Below are 14739 nucleotides of genomic sequence, written 5' to 3'. Positions count from 1 at the left end.
AAGGGAAATGAATGAAGGGTGTCATCCAGTTGCCAGGCTGGCTTCATGGAGGCCACTCTGGGGCTGCAGCATAGGAAGGGGTGCCCAACCAAGCCTGGGGGCTCACTCCGTGGAAGGACAGCAGACGTCAGAGAAGCCAAGGCTGCTGGTACTTGCAGGTCAGATTGCCCAGGAGGATGGGGCTGCCCACACAGAGAGGGTCCGGAGACCTGCAGAAGTGCTGCCCTGAGTCTTGGAATACTGTGCGTGTATGGATTAAAGCTTCACAAAGCTGGCTGTGAAAAGAATACCAGAAAGTAGAATTCCCAGAGCTCACACAGGATGTAGTGCTCCCTTGAGGCCAGCATGTAAAGGGCTCATAACATCGAGCAGGTCAATGAGAGCCCTCCCAAGGACCACACTTTTGGAGCGCAGCTACATTAGCCCTAAACTGAAAGCTGCTCTCGCCAATAGCAAAGCTTCAAAACTAGCTCAAAAGAATGAAACTGAGCCCAAGCAACTTCGCAGTGCCCAAAGTCCAGTGCCACCTAAGAGAATACAATAAAATAAAATCCAGTACCCAACAACATAAAGGTCATGGTGTCTGCCATCCTACTAAAAGTGACCAGGCATGCCAAGATGCAGGAAGATATGACCTATAATTGGGGGAAATCCATCAGTAGAAACAGCTGCAGAAATGACCCGCATGGTGAAACGAGCATGCAAAGACCTTAAAGCAGTGTTCTCAATATCCTCTATGTACCCCAAAATGTAGAGGAAAACACAAAAATACTGAGGGGGGAAATGGAGACCATAAAGTCAGAGTAGGCACTGAGAAATGGGAGCTGTTAGTGTCATGGTGTTGGATATCACTAAGGTGCCTTATTCTAGCTGGGAGATTCTGGGATTCTCACAGCCTCTTCCTCTTAAGCTTATTCAGATGAGAGCCGTCTTGTATCTGGTTCCACACATGTTCATTGCTGTGGGCACAGGGCATGGGGCAGCTCGGCCATGTGAAGAGGTGGTCAGGAATCACAGTGGGCATCGGTTGGGTGTGTCTGACCCCCCTCCTCTGGACAGCTCCATCCTGGTATTCATTTGGAGACCCACTATTTGTGCTGAATTGTGTCTCTAAAATTTATGTGTTGAAGCCCTAAGCCCCAGTCCCTAAGAATGTGACTGTATTTGGAGATAGAGCCTTTAAAGAGGTGATTGAATCTTCAACAAATGGTGTTGACAAAAACCTATGTGGGCAATTGAGGAGTATGCTAGGATTTTTCGTAGTTGTGTTTGGTTGGGTCAACAATTGGTTTAAGATATTTGGTTTATAGTTGGGTTGTTCATATCTTGTTGTTAACGACAACCACATAGTAAAGAATGAAACTGGGGACTCCTGGGGGGCTCAATTGGTTGAGTGTCCAGCTTGGGCTCAGATAATGATCTCACAGTTTGTGAGTTCAAGCCCCACATTGGGCTTTGTGCTGACAGCTCAGAGCCTGGAGCTGCTTCAGATTCTGTCTTCCTCTCTCTTTGCCCCTCTCCCTCTCATGCTCTCTCTCTCTCTCTCTCTCTCTCTCTCTCACACACACACACACACACACACAAATAAATGAACATTAAAAAAAAGTTTTTTAAAAGAATGAAACTGGACCACTTTCTTAAGCATACACAAAAATAAACTCAAAATGGATTAAAGACCTAAGTGTAAGACCCGAAACCATAAAAATCCTAGCAGAGAACACAGGCAGTAATTTCTCTGACATATTAGCCTTAGCAACATTTTTCTAGATATATCTCCTGAGGCAAGGGAAACAAAAGTGAGATTAAACTATGGGGACTACACCGAAATAAAAAGCTTTTGCTCAGCAAAGGAAGCCATCAACAAAACAAAAAGGCAACCTACTGAGCGGGAGAAGATATTTACAAATGGCACATCCAATAAGGAGTTAATATCCAAAATACATAAAGAAATTCTGCAACTCAACAGCAAAAAAACCCAAAAACAAAATGTTTTCATTACAAATGGTCAGAGGAAGAACCTGAATAGACCTTTTTTTCCCCCAAAGACACACAGATGGAAGGCAAACACGGGAAAAGATGCTCAACATCACTCGTCATCACGGAAATGCAAATCAAAACCAGAATGAGATACCACCACACACCTGTCAGAGTGACTGAAATCAAAAAGCCAAGGGGCACCTGGGTGGCTCAGTCGGTTAAGCACCCGACCGCGGCTCAGGTCATGATCTCACGGTTCATGGGTTCGAGCCCCGCATTGGGCTCTGTACTGACAGCTCAGAGCCTGGAGCATGCTTTGGATTCTGTGTCTCCCTCTCTCTGACCCTCCCCTGCTCACGCAGTCTCTGTCTCAGAAATTAAAAAAAAAAAGGCCAAGAAATAACAACTGTTGGCAAGGACATGGAGAGAAAGAAACCCTCATGCACTCTTGGTGGGAATGCAAACTGGTGCAGCCACTGTGGAAAACAATGTGGAGTTTCCTCAAAAAATTTAAAATAGAACTACCCTATGATCCAATAAGTCTACTACTGGGTATTTACCCAACGAAAGTGAAAACACTAATTCGAAAAGATATATGCACCCCTATGTGTATTGCTGGAGTATTTATGATAGCCAAGACACGGAAGCAACCCAAGTGTCCACTGATTGGTGAAGGGATCAGGATGTGGCATATACATCCAATGAAATGTCATTCAGCCATAACCATTGTCAATGTGGTTGGATCTAGAGGGTGTAATTCTGAGCAAAATAAACCAGAGAAAGACAAGTACAAATATGATTTCACCCATATGTGGAATTTAAGAAACAAAACAGGGGCACCTGTCTGGTGCAGTTGGTAAAGCATGTGACTTTTTTTTTTTTAAGTTAATTCATTTATTTGAGAGGAACAAAGACAGCCCAAGCAGGGAAGGAGCAAAGACAGAGGGAGAGAGAATCCCAAGCAGGCTCTGTACTGGCGGCGCAGAGCCGCACATGGGGCTAGAACTCACAAAACTGTAAGATCATACCTGGGCAGAAACCGAGAGTTGGAGGTTCAATGGATTGAGCTACCCAGTCGCCCCAGAGCATGGGACTCTTGAACTTGGGGGTTGTAAGTTCAAGGCCCACATTGAGTGTAGATTTCTTAAAAAATAAAGATCTTAACACACACACACACACACACATACACACAAATTTAAAAGGAAACAAATAAAAAACAGACTCTTAAATACAGAGAACAAACTGGTGATTGCCAGAGGGCAGATGGGTAGAGGGATGGGTGAAATACATAAAAGGATTCAAGAGTATACTTCTCATGATCAGGGCTAAGAAATGTATAGAATTGAATTCTACTGTTTACCTGAAACTAATATAACACTGTATGTTAATTATACTCCAATCAATCAATTGATCGATCAATCTATGATTAGGTTAAATGAGGCCATTAGAGATGGCCTCAGTCCAACCTGACTGGCGTTCTACAGGAAGAGGAGTTCTGGACACACAGACAGACGTCAGGGACGCATGTGCATGGAGGGAAGGCCAGGAAAGTGCCCATGGAGGGAAACCACCTGCCGACATCTTGATCTCAGATTTGCAGGCACAGAACCGTGAGGATAAATATCCCGTCCTTGGCCGATAGCAGCTCCCTCCTCAGCAGCTGCCCAGGCTTCCTACTGACTTACGTCCTCACCCAGGGTCGCCCGGAAAGCCAGCGACAGGATGTGGGCTGCAGCCCTGAAGGCCGGCCCTGCTCCAAGGTCTTGCAATTGCTGCCTGACCTTCAAACGACAGAGACTGCATGGCTCTCTGTCTTCTGAGCCTCACAGCAGGATCCCTCGGCCCAGAGGCCCCTTCCCAGCTGCCACGGAGGAATCTAGGTGAGCGCCAATCTGCAGAAGGCCCTCCGTGGGCAGGCTCCAGGGACGTCATCCAGGGCTCACACACACACACACACACACACACACACACACACACACACACACACACAAACACACTCCTGCCTCCCGAGGCTTAGGTGGTACCTGGAAGAATCAGACAAAGCAGACAAAGAGGCGACAGTCCAGGGAGACAGTGAGATAGTATGGTGACGCATCCTTCCAGGAAAAAGGAACAGTGTGAGAAGGAACCGACACGGGGCAGGTGCTCAGCGCCTAGGACCAGAGGATGGGGGCTGTGAGGAGAGTGGTGGCGGAATACGGGGTCACTGTGGGAAGGGCTGTGACGGCCAAGCCCAGGCGCCAGCATGATCCAGATCTGTGCCTTCAGGAGCTCACTCTGGTGGCAGAGGAGCACACAGCCTGGGAAAGGGAGAAACTGGATCTAGGAAGCAAGTTCAGAGGAAAGTTAGTGGAGGCGGGGGGTGATGAATTTGGGAAGTGTTTCAGACTTCTGACAGTCACAGATTTAACACATGCACAGTCACAGCCATTCACTGAGAATGTTCCCACTGATGCACTAAGAGCATGTCATCTCCACGGTAACCTGTGCCTTATTTGCTCTGCTTGTCCCCATTTGACAGATGAAGAAACTGACACTCCTAAAGGGCCTTGGTCACTTGCTCAGAGTTTACAGCTAAAGAGCAGTAAAGACTAAACCCAATCATTTGAACATCAGACCCCAGACTTCTATGCAACTCCAACTTCTATGCAACTGCCAACTGTGACAGCAAAGCTGTGTGGCTGCCGCAGGCCTCGTTCTTACGCCTGCCTTGCAGACCAGGGGGTTGACCGGGTGCTGGGGCTGCAGCGAGGCCCCCAGACTTCTGGTCCTCAGGGACCAGCGCCCCTTGGATCTCCCTGCTGTCGGGTCCTAGCAGCCCAAAGGCACACAGCGAAGCCAATGGACCCCCATCACCGAGGCCACATAAGGGCCACCTAGAAGGTCCTCTTGGAAGTGGTTAGACCCTGTGGCATGTGCCTCTCGAGTGAAATTCAAACTGCCCGAAGACACGATCATCAGAGTCCCGACGTCATGGCTGGATGGCTCTTCTCAGTCCGGTGTGGCCTGGGCCCAGGACAGCCCCACTGGGGCTGCCTCCACACCCAGACTACACCTCCCAGTTCACCACCTGCCCCCCCAGGGCACACCCCAGCCCGCCTGCCCCCACATAAGCACGGTGCTAGCCAGGTGGCTCCACCCGAATCTCACCTGGCTCCAACCACACCTGCTCTCTCCACATCCCTGGACGCACACAGCTTGCTCTGCCCTCAAGCAGTGATAGACTTCTCCTAAACCAAAGCCTTCCTAGGCCAGGGCTGCATCTCCCCGCATTTCCCTTTCTGGCCTCGGCTAATGCCATCCCGACCCAGGTCAGAGGTCAGCCAGGCGACGTGTTCCACCCTCCGGGCAGCTGGTCACTCCCTCCGGAGGAGTGCACGCAGCAGCCCTTCCCTCTGACACAGCATTTGTTTGGACCCACCTGATCCCGCAATTACCCGCGACTGCCCCACGGGCTGGGAGGGAGCCTTACGCATCCTCTCTGCAAAGCGCGGCACTTGGGGCTAATAATAGTGAGAGGAGAGTAATAATAATACAAACAGACAGCCCTTATTGAGCTCATGCATTATCTCACTTAATTACAGCCTCTCTTTTGCAGATAAGTGTGTGGGAAGCATCTGGTGCATTGCCTGGAGATGTGAGTGTGCAGGACATGTTAGCTACTACTATTAATAGATGTTTGTTGAATGAATGAATAAATGAATGAATGAATGAATGAGTGAGTGAGTGAATATGTGGGTGACTCAGCCTCCCTTCTGGGTACTGCAAGGGTCACACACAGCATGGGCTGTCAGAGTGATACAAGCTCGTGTCCCTGGCCTGTGCCTGTGCGCCAACTGATCTGGCCTTTGCAAGGGGGCAGCTGAGTGACAGTGGGGACAGGACGAATCCCAATTAACCTTTTCTTGAACCTGCACTAGACACCTGAAGCTCAGGGCCACGGAAGGCCCCGTCCCAGACTGTCTCCCCAGAAGACAAGCCTAAGCCCGCAAACACATTCAGCAACAAGTACTCTTCACTCCTGGGCTCAGGGACACGCTGTGCGGAGCCCCCTGGAGACAGGATTCGGAAGAGGGGGGTGGAAGGGGGAGAACCTCTGAGACAGAGCCACTGCCAGATGCCACAGCCACACCCAAGGATCTTTGGCCATCACCCAAGGACCAGGACCACAATGAGGAAGTGGCTTGCGGGCCGAGCCAGCTGTATCTTAAGCCCAGTGGAGGGTCTGGGAGCATGCAGGGCAGGAAGTGTACACAGTGTACCCACTGTCTACCAGACTCAGGGCGGGTCCTGGGGACACAGCGATGGCCCAGAGAGATGCCCCCCCTCCCCAGGACCACACAGTGTGGAGGATGACAGACTAGGCAACAGGGTCAAGAGAGGACAGAACTGGGGCCATGGGTTCTAAAATCACACCCTCTCCTGCCGTCCTGAGGACTCCGTCCACAGTCAGCACCACTTGTGCTATTATTTTCTGAATATATTTTTAATGTTTATTAAGGGTTTTTTAGATACAGAAAGACAAGAGTGCAGGCGGGGGAGGAGCAGAGAGAGAGGAAAACCCAGGATCCGAAGCAGTTCCAGGTTCCAAGCCGTCAGCACAGAGCCCGACGCGGGGCTCAAACTCACAAACCGTGAGATCATGACCTGAACCGAAGTGGGACACTTAGCCACCTGAGCCCCCCAGGCACCCCCTTAATATTTTTTTAATCAAAAAATGTAAGAAAAAAAAGTAAGATGTTTTGGAAGAGAAAACCAGATTATCTGCCATAAGTAGAAAGTAACTACAAATGAAAGCCTAACCTTAAGAAAGAAGCGTTCATTCATGTGCCGCTTCAGACCCCCTCCTGCTCCACACTCTGGGACACCACTGGGTGCTCCCCACCCAGAGGAGGCGGGGCTGACGGGGGAAGGGTCTCCAGGAGCAGAAGGGGCCACCCCTGCAGCAGGAATTGGGTGGCGGAGGTAACAGATGAGTTAGAAAGAGAGAAGCTGTGGGAGGAAGAGAGGAATCTGCCCGTGGGGGAGGCAGAGGGCTCTGGGGCAGTGGGAAGCCGCGGGGGCCAAGTACGCACGTGTATGTTGGCTACAAAACAATCTAGGATGCCCCGAACGGAACTGTCTAGTCTACTCGGCCTGCTATAACAGAATACCATAGAAGGAATGGCGTATGAACAGCAGACACTGTTTCTCAAAGTTCTGGAGGCCGGCAGCCCAAGATCAAGGTGTTGGCCGACCTGTATGGTCCTGGCCCGCAGCACCGCCTGGCTGTGTCCTCACAAGGCGGGGGAGGTGCAGAGCTCTCTGGGGTCACTTCGTAGGCACGTTATTCCCTCTAATCACCTCCTAAAGGCCCCATCTCCTAATATGGTCACGTTGGGCCCTGGGATTTAACACTTAAATTTCGGGGGGGACACAGACAGTCAGGCCGCAGCAGGAACGGTCACAGGGTGGGGACGTGCGGGGTCGTGCTTACCCCGAGGACGTCAGGGCCCGCCTGAGACCTGGGGTCCTGTCTCATGAGCAGGTGGAGCCAGGGAGAGTTTTCAACGGGGAGTGGTGTGCGTGATAAGGTGGGAGTTAGGGAGCCACTCTGCTGGGCACGGCCACGGACCCCGCGTGGCCCGCGGGAGGGCAGGACGGCAGCTGGAACACCTACCCCAGGATCCTGCTACCACTGAGCCCTGACTTCCACCGAGTGATGGCAGAGATACAGATGTGGGCTCCTCCCTGCGTGCTCTCGCTTTCTCCATTAGGGGGCAGCGCTCAGGCCCTCTCCACCTGGTTCCCCCCCCCCCCCCCCCGGGGCCCAGGGGCCTGGGAGGGGCAGGAAGCAGATGACCCAACTGCAGTGGTGCTGCGTGCTGGCTGCCCCCCTCCCGCCCTCGTGGGAGCTCAGGAGCCCCACCCACACCCAGCACAGAGGCCCCAAACGCTGCCGGCGCCCCTCTGCGTGGGGCAGCTCTGGCACAATTCCTGCCCAAGCCCCCTGGGATGAGGCTGGAGCTGGTCTCCCTGCTGTGTCCCTCCGTCCTCTGCTTCACGCTCCCCCCACTTTTTGAGAGCACCCGCTTGCACGGCGCCCCTGACCTTTCATCTCCGGCTTAGGTCCAGGGAAACTGACCTAAAACACCTGTTAAAAAAAGAGGTCAAAGGGGGTGGGGGTGGGGAGCACCTGGGTGGCCCCGTCAGTTGAGCATCAAGCTTCAGCTCAGATCATGATCTTGTGTTCACGGCTTCGAGCCCCACGTCAGGCTCTGTGCTAACAGCTCAGAGCCTGAAACCCGCCGTGGATTCTGTCTCCTTTCCCTCTGCCCCTCCCGGGCGCACTCTCTGTCTCAAAGAAAAAAAGAAAAAAAGTTTGTTAACTTTTTTCTCTTTTAAAGGAAGAGGCCAGGGGCACCTGGGTGGTTAGTCAGCTAAGCTCGGCTTAGGTCATTATCTTGGCTCGGGTCATGATCTCGAAGTTCGTGAGTTCGAGCTCCATGTCAGGCTCTCTGCTGACAGCTCAGAGCCTGGAGCCTGCTTTGGATTCTCTCTCTCTCTCTCTCTCTCTCTCTCTCTCTCCTACCCTTGCTTTCTCTCTCTCCCTCTCTCAAAAATAAACATTAAAGAAAAAAGGAGGCGAGTGTCCTGGAAAGGGGGGACCAGGGACAGAGGGGCGGTCCTCCAGGCTGAGAAGGCGCTTAGGGGCGCGGAACTGCGGGCGTGAGGCCGCTCTCTCTGGGACTTACTGCGGGCCCTGCCCGGGGAGGGGCGCTGACCTCGACAGCGTGGTGGCCCCTGACACGGTGACAGGGACACTGAAGGCCAGGCACCCCCCTCCACGTCTGGGCCCCTGAACACTCTGGGGGTGAGGTGGTGTTCTGCGTGTTCAGGACACTCGAGCAACTGATCTGATTCCTGCTCTGAAGGGGCTTAGAGTTTGTGAGGGCGGCACAGAAACCAGCCAGCAAACCAGCCAGGGAGGCGACGGGCTTTCAGGAAAGCCTCTGGGACACGATGCCGCCTGAGCCACGACCTGAATTCTTTTTATTTTCTTTTCTTTGCAGAAATCCAGGGGCAGAGTAGATAGAATTGGGGGGACAGCTAGTGCGAAGGTCTTGAGGCGGGAATGCACCTGCGGGTGCTACGATCCGAAAGGCCTGGAGCATGAGATTTGAGGGAGGTGATGGAAGGTGGGGCGGAGACGGTGGGGGAGCAGCAGGGGGTATGGTTCAGCCTTACCCTGTCAACTCCACATACACCCCCTGCCCAGGGCAGAGCCCTAACAGTACTAAGTGTTCGGGATGATCTTCTACTTATCGACTATATTAGTGTACATGGTATACCTAATGCAGTACAAATATTTATTATGCGTATTATCATTTGTGAGGACCTCTGCCAAGCGGGGCTTGTGCTGCAGGCTGGGGGTGGGGGGGGCGTTGGGAGTGAAGGAATCTTGGGTTTTCCGCTGTCGGAGAGCTCCTAGAACCCAGCTCCCCAGGCTTTTTGAGGGGCATCTTAAAGGTATAGTTCAACTTTCTAGAAATCTTTTTTTTAATTTTTTTAAATGTTTTATTTATTTCTAGGAGAGAGAGAGAGAGAAAGACAGCGTGAGCAGGGGAGGGTCAGAGAGAGAGGGAGTCACAGACTGAAACAGGCTCCAGGCTCTGAGCTGGCAGTCAGCACAGAGCCCGACGCGGGGCTCGAACCCAGGAACCGCGAGATCATGACCTAAGTGAAAGTCGGACGCTTAACCGACTAAGCCACCCAGGCACCCCTCAACTTTCTAGAATTCTTTGTAGATGTCGTATTTGAAGTTCACATCCACACTCACAGTAGCTGGGAAATGACTCCCCTGGCAGGTAAGGGTACCTGACTAGGCACCACCGGTGTCTGCCTAGATGAGTTGAGATCAGCACAAATGCCAAGGACCAGGGAAACCTTTACCACACCCTTCTGCTGATTCCCTTTCCTTCAGAAACACACGCAGAAGTTTTTGACTTCTGCAGTGGGGTTATGGAGTCCAGGTTCAAGCCCTGGTGCTGACTGGCTGTGTTTGCTAAGTGATGGACTCGGGAATAGAAAGGAGGTGCAAATGGAAGTTTCCAGTCTAAGGGCATGAGAGAGAGGCTTAGGCAGAGCTGAGACATCCTGGGAACGCAGTCTATGCTGGTAGCTGCCAAGGTCTATTCCTTAGTTTGAGGCAGGGAGTCCTTGGCTAGCTCAAGTTCAGAGGGACAGAGGTAGCTGTAAGTGCCCAAGGCACTTACTTTTCTAAGTACTACTTAGAAAGTACTACTTCTACTGTACTTTTCTAAGGCAATTATAGAATCTCAGGCTGTCTCTCGGTTACTCTCAAACTGATAATAGAGAAGTGAACGTGTCTGTTCTACTGAAGAAACATGACTTAATCCTGTACTGAAAGCAGGAGATGTGTGGGGCAATTTCTCTATTCTGCAGATGAGAAAAGCCACTCTAAATCCCTACCCCCTAATCTGGCAACCACCCCCCATACACTCCTAGCACTCAGGAGAGTCCAAGACTCTTAGGAGCTCTATGCCAGGAATGGGCACAGAGCAGATACATACTGATGTTATGCCACAACTGTAGTCTTATATTTAAAAATGTTATGGGGTGCCTGGGTGGTTTAGTTGGTTAAATAACCAACTTCAGCTCAGGTCATGATCTCATGGTTCATGGGTGTGAGCCCCACATCAGGCTCTGTGCTGATAGCTTGGAGCCTGGAGTGTGCTTTGGAATTTGTGTCTCCCTCTCTCTCTTCCTCTCCTCCACTTTCTCTCTCTCTTTCCAAAATAAATAAGCACTTAAAAATTTTGTTTAAGTGCATCTTTGGGGCACTTGGCTAGCTCAGCAGGTAGAGCAAGGAACTCTTGATTTTGGGGTCGTGAGTTGGAGCCCCATGTTGGGTGTAGAGCTTACTTAAAAAAAAATGTTTCTCTTTCATGTCTCTCTTAATCTCTGGGTTCCTTTTCCATCCTTTTGTTTTCTTAGTTTCATCCTTTGAGGGACTTTTGACCTGTAAAATTTCCCACAGTCTTTCCTTTGCTGATTGCACACTTATGTATAGTTTAACATATTCCTTTGTCCTTGTATTTCCTGAAAATTTGCAGCTGGATCAGATTCAGGTTAGGTCCCTTCCGCCAGCCAGACTATAGGAGGCACTTAATTAGCTGTCTCTCTTTCTTTGTAATGTTAGCAGGCTTTGATGCTTTGTGTCTTTATCCGTTCAATTATTGAAGATTGCTAAGTGGCGATATTCTAATTCCGCCATTTCATTTTTCATTTATGAGCTGGAATACAATTTTAAAGACTGTTTCTACTCATCTACTGTTTCCCCCAGTGGGATGATTCATGTAGAAGAGGTAGGATAAAGCTGGACTCAAGATAACAATTCCTTTCTTTGTCACCTTCTAAATGCGATCCTTTTTTGGTAATGACCTCTGAAGTTGTAAGTTTAAACATCTTGGGGGTGGGGGGTTTTCACTCAATGGCAGTTGTTAGTGTTATTGAAGCTCATTGTCCTAACTTTGGTCTGAGGGAGGCATTTCACGTTGGTTTCTGGGTGCTTTCAACATGACTTGACCCTGGTCATCTTTGATAGGTCTGGAGTCGGTCTCTTCTCTAAGAAGCCACTAGTTTCTTTCAGTGAGAAACTATTTTAGATGACACTTGAGCTCTAGAGGGACTCACGCTATTGGAGGAGTTATTATATCCCAGCCTTTTCGGCAGTGTGTATTTAACACATGCAACAAGCAACAATTTTAATTTTTTCTTTTTAAAAAATTTGTAACGTTTATTTATTTTTGAGAAAGAGAGCCAGAGCATGAGTAGGGGAAGGGTGGAGAGAGAAGAAGATCCAGAATCTGAAGCAGGCTCCAGACTCTGAGCTGTCAGCATAGAGCCCGATGTGGGGCTCAAACCCACAAGCCCTAGGATCATGACCTTAGCCGAAGCCAGACACTCAACTGACTGAGCCACCCAGGTGCCCCTCTAGTGTTTGTCTTTTTATGTAAAATATTTTTCTAATTTTATTGAGATGTAATTGACATATAGCTCTGTATGAGTTGCAGGTGTACAGAATAAAGGTATGATTAGCCTATATTATGATTGATTACCACGATAAGCTTAGTTAACATCCATCATCTCATACAGACACAATAAAAAAACAAAAACAGAAAAACGAAGGAGCTCCTGGGTGGCTCAGGTGGTTAAGCGTCCAACTCTTGATTTTAGCTCAGGTCATGATCTCACAGTTCATGGGTTCAAGCCCTGCATCAGGCTCTGTGCTGACACTGCAGAGCCTGCTTGGGATTCTCTCTCCCTCTCTTGCTGCCCTTCCCCACTTTCTAAAATAAATAAACATTAAAAAAAAGAAATGAAAAAAAATTTCTCCTTGTGATGAGAATTCTTAGGATTTACTTCCTTAACATCATTCCTACATATCATGTAGCAGCGGTAAGTACAGTCATCATAGGATTCATCCCTGGTACTTATTTATCTTGTAACTATAAGTTTATAGCTACTGAATATATATATGTGTAGGTACATATAATGTATATATGCATATGTGTATATTTATATACATGTGAAAAAAATTTTCCCGAGTTCATATTGATTTCCAATTCAAATTTACAACTCTAGAGCTTTGATAAAACTTCTCCTATAGTTCTTTTCTATTATATGTATTCCTTCTTTGATACCAAGATTCCTGGTTCTCAAGGACACTAGGGATAATAGAATTAATAAAGCCCATAATCACACATTTGTTTTGTCCCACATTGAACACACAGCAGCCTCAGAATAAAAGTAGTAATACTACCACAAACATATTTAAAATATTTTTTTGAGCACATGTTCATCACATTCTCTTCTCCTCCATTTAGAAAATCAGTTGTCTTGGGGCACCTGGGTGGCTCAGTCGGTTAAGCGTCTGATTCTTGATTTTAGCTCAGGTTATGATCTCACAGTTTGTGTGACCAAGCCCCAAGTTGAGCTCTCTGCTAACAGCATGGAGTCTGCCTGGGATTTACAGTCTTTCCTTCTCTTTCTCTCTCTCTCTCTGCCCCCACTTCCCAAAATAAAAAATAATAATAATAAAGGAAAAAGAAAAAAAGCAGTTGTCTTTGTGTTGTTACAGCCCGTCCTCATTACTTTGTCTGACCACCTGCTCTTCCTCCTCACTTAGTTCTACAGGTAACGGTATATTCCATGCTCACTACCTGTCCTTATGCTGATGACTGACTATTTGGAGGCCGGAAGCTCATTCTCTATTAAATTCCTCAGGAAAAGCTCATGAGAACACTATTCCCTGATTGCTTGTGTGTCCATAATAATTTGTGTTTATATTTGAGAGTCAGTTTAGCTGGCTATAAAATCCTCAGCTTACCATCCCTTTCCTTGGGTTTCTTAAACATGTGCTCCATTTTCTTCTGGCAGGAAGCATTCCAGTTAAAAAGTCTGAAGGTGATCTAATTTTCTTCCCCTTACAAGCCCCATGTGCTTTTTTCTCCATGCCCAAATTTGAGATTTTTTGTTTTTCTTTTTTAAACTCAGTAATTTTACTAAACAGTATCTTGGTGTTGGTTATTGTAGGTCAGCAGTCTCAGGTGTGCAGTATGCTCTTTCAGTATGGACTTTCATATCCTTTTTTTAATTTCCAGAAATTTTTGTTGAATTATGTTTTTAATATTTTTCTTCCCTTGCTTCCTTTATCTTCTTAATGAACTCTTCTTATCTGAATGTTTAATCTTCTTTGCCTATTTTCAATGTTTGTTATTTTTTCTCAAGCCTTTTTTAAAATCTTTTTTAATTAAAAATTTTTTTTTAATCAGCTCTTTCTTTTCAGGCATTATTTTCATCTATTCACTACTGTGTTCCTTATAATTTAGACTTAACTTTGAAATAAACTTTCCTTTGACTTCTAATTGTTTTGTGAATTCTGTTATCCCATTTCTGAGTTTCCCTAAATGTTCTTTACCCATATGTTATATCATTTTAGCTTCTTTTGAGATCATCAGTTAATTCTGATGTTATCACATCTTTCTGGCATGCTTTGATTGTCTGTAGGAATGTTTATTCTGCTTCTTACTCTCTTTTTCTTACAGTCTTTTTGTATAGGATTTGACCTCAACATTTGTCTGTTAACTCTTTTCTTTCATGGCATGCACCACAGATTTGAGTGTCTTCTCTGCACAGAGGCAATGCTAATCTTCTCTGTATCATTCCACTTTTAGTATATGTGCTGCTGAAATGAGCATGTGTGCCACTTGTTTTTAAGTTGAATTAGTTTTCCTAAACTTTCCAATTAAAGCAATGTTGAGAAAAGCTTTTCTAAGCTCCATAGAGCTCCCCACTCTGTTGTTTTTGTGTATTGTTAAAACATACAGCACCCTGCTGTGAGAAGTGTGATGATTCATTTTCAGAAATACTAAATAAAAGCTGTGCTGTCTAGTTAACAGTAGGTTTACAACCTATTGGAAATACGCACAACGTCCGACGCTCCCTGCCCCCCACCCTCCCCGCCACAATGGAGTCCCAAACCTTTAGACACTTCACTTCCTGGTTCCTCTTCCCCTCTCCCTTTTGCAGACTTATTCTTTGTGAGCTTTGCAATGAGCATGTGCCAAAGACCTGGAGCGTCTGTGTCACCTCAAGGAATGTATTTTTGTTCCAATCAGACTACTTTTTGCCTTATATGGGCATAGGCGACTTCCGGGTAAGGCTACAACCTTTATAGCACTCAGCCAATGAGGGACC

General features: G+C 47.9%; 1 non-coding gene across 1 annotated transcript; it reads right to left on the bottom strand.

Annotated features, from left to right (window-relative positions):
• Window positions 1–14133: 14133 nt before the first annotated feature.
• Window positions 14134–14240, bottom strand: LOC120244333. The gene has a single exon (XR_005531537.1). It is a non-coding gene; the product is annotated as a U6 spliceosomal RNA (small nuclear RNA).
• Window positions 14241–14739: the final 499 nt, after the last annotated feature.

Source organism: Hyaena hyaena, unplaced genomic scaffold (genome assembly GCF_003009895.1).
Source record: "Hyaena hyaena isolate Hyena2069 unplaced genomic scaffold, ASM300989v1 scaffold_380, whole genome shotgun sequence".
In the NCBI taxonomy this organism is placed as follows: domain Eukaryota; kingdom Metazoa; phylum Chordata; class Mammalia; order Carnivora; family Hyaenidae; genus Hyaena; species Hyaena hyaena.
This window is presented reverse-complemented; position numbering and strand designations above follow the sequence as displayed.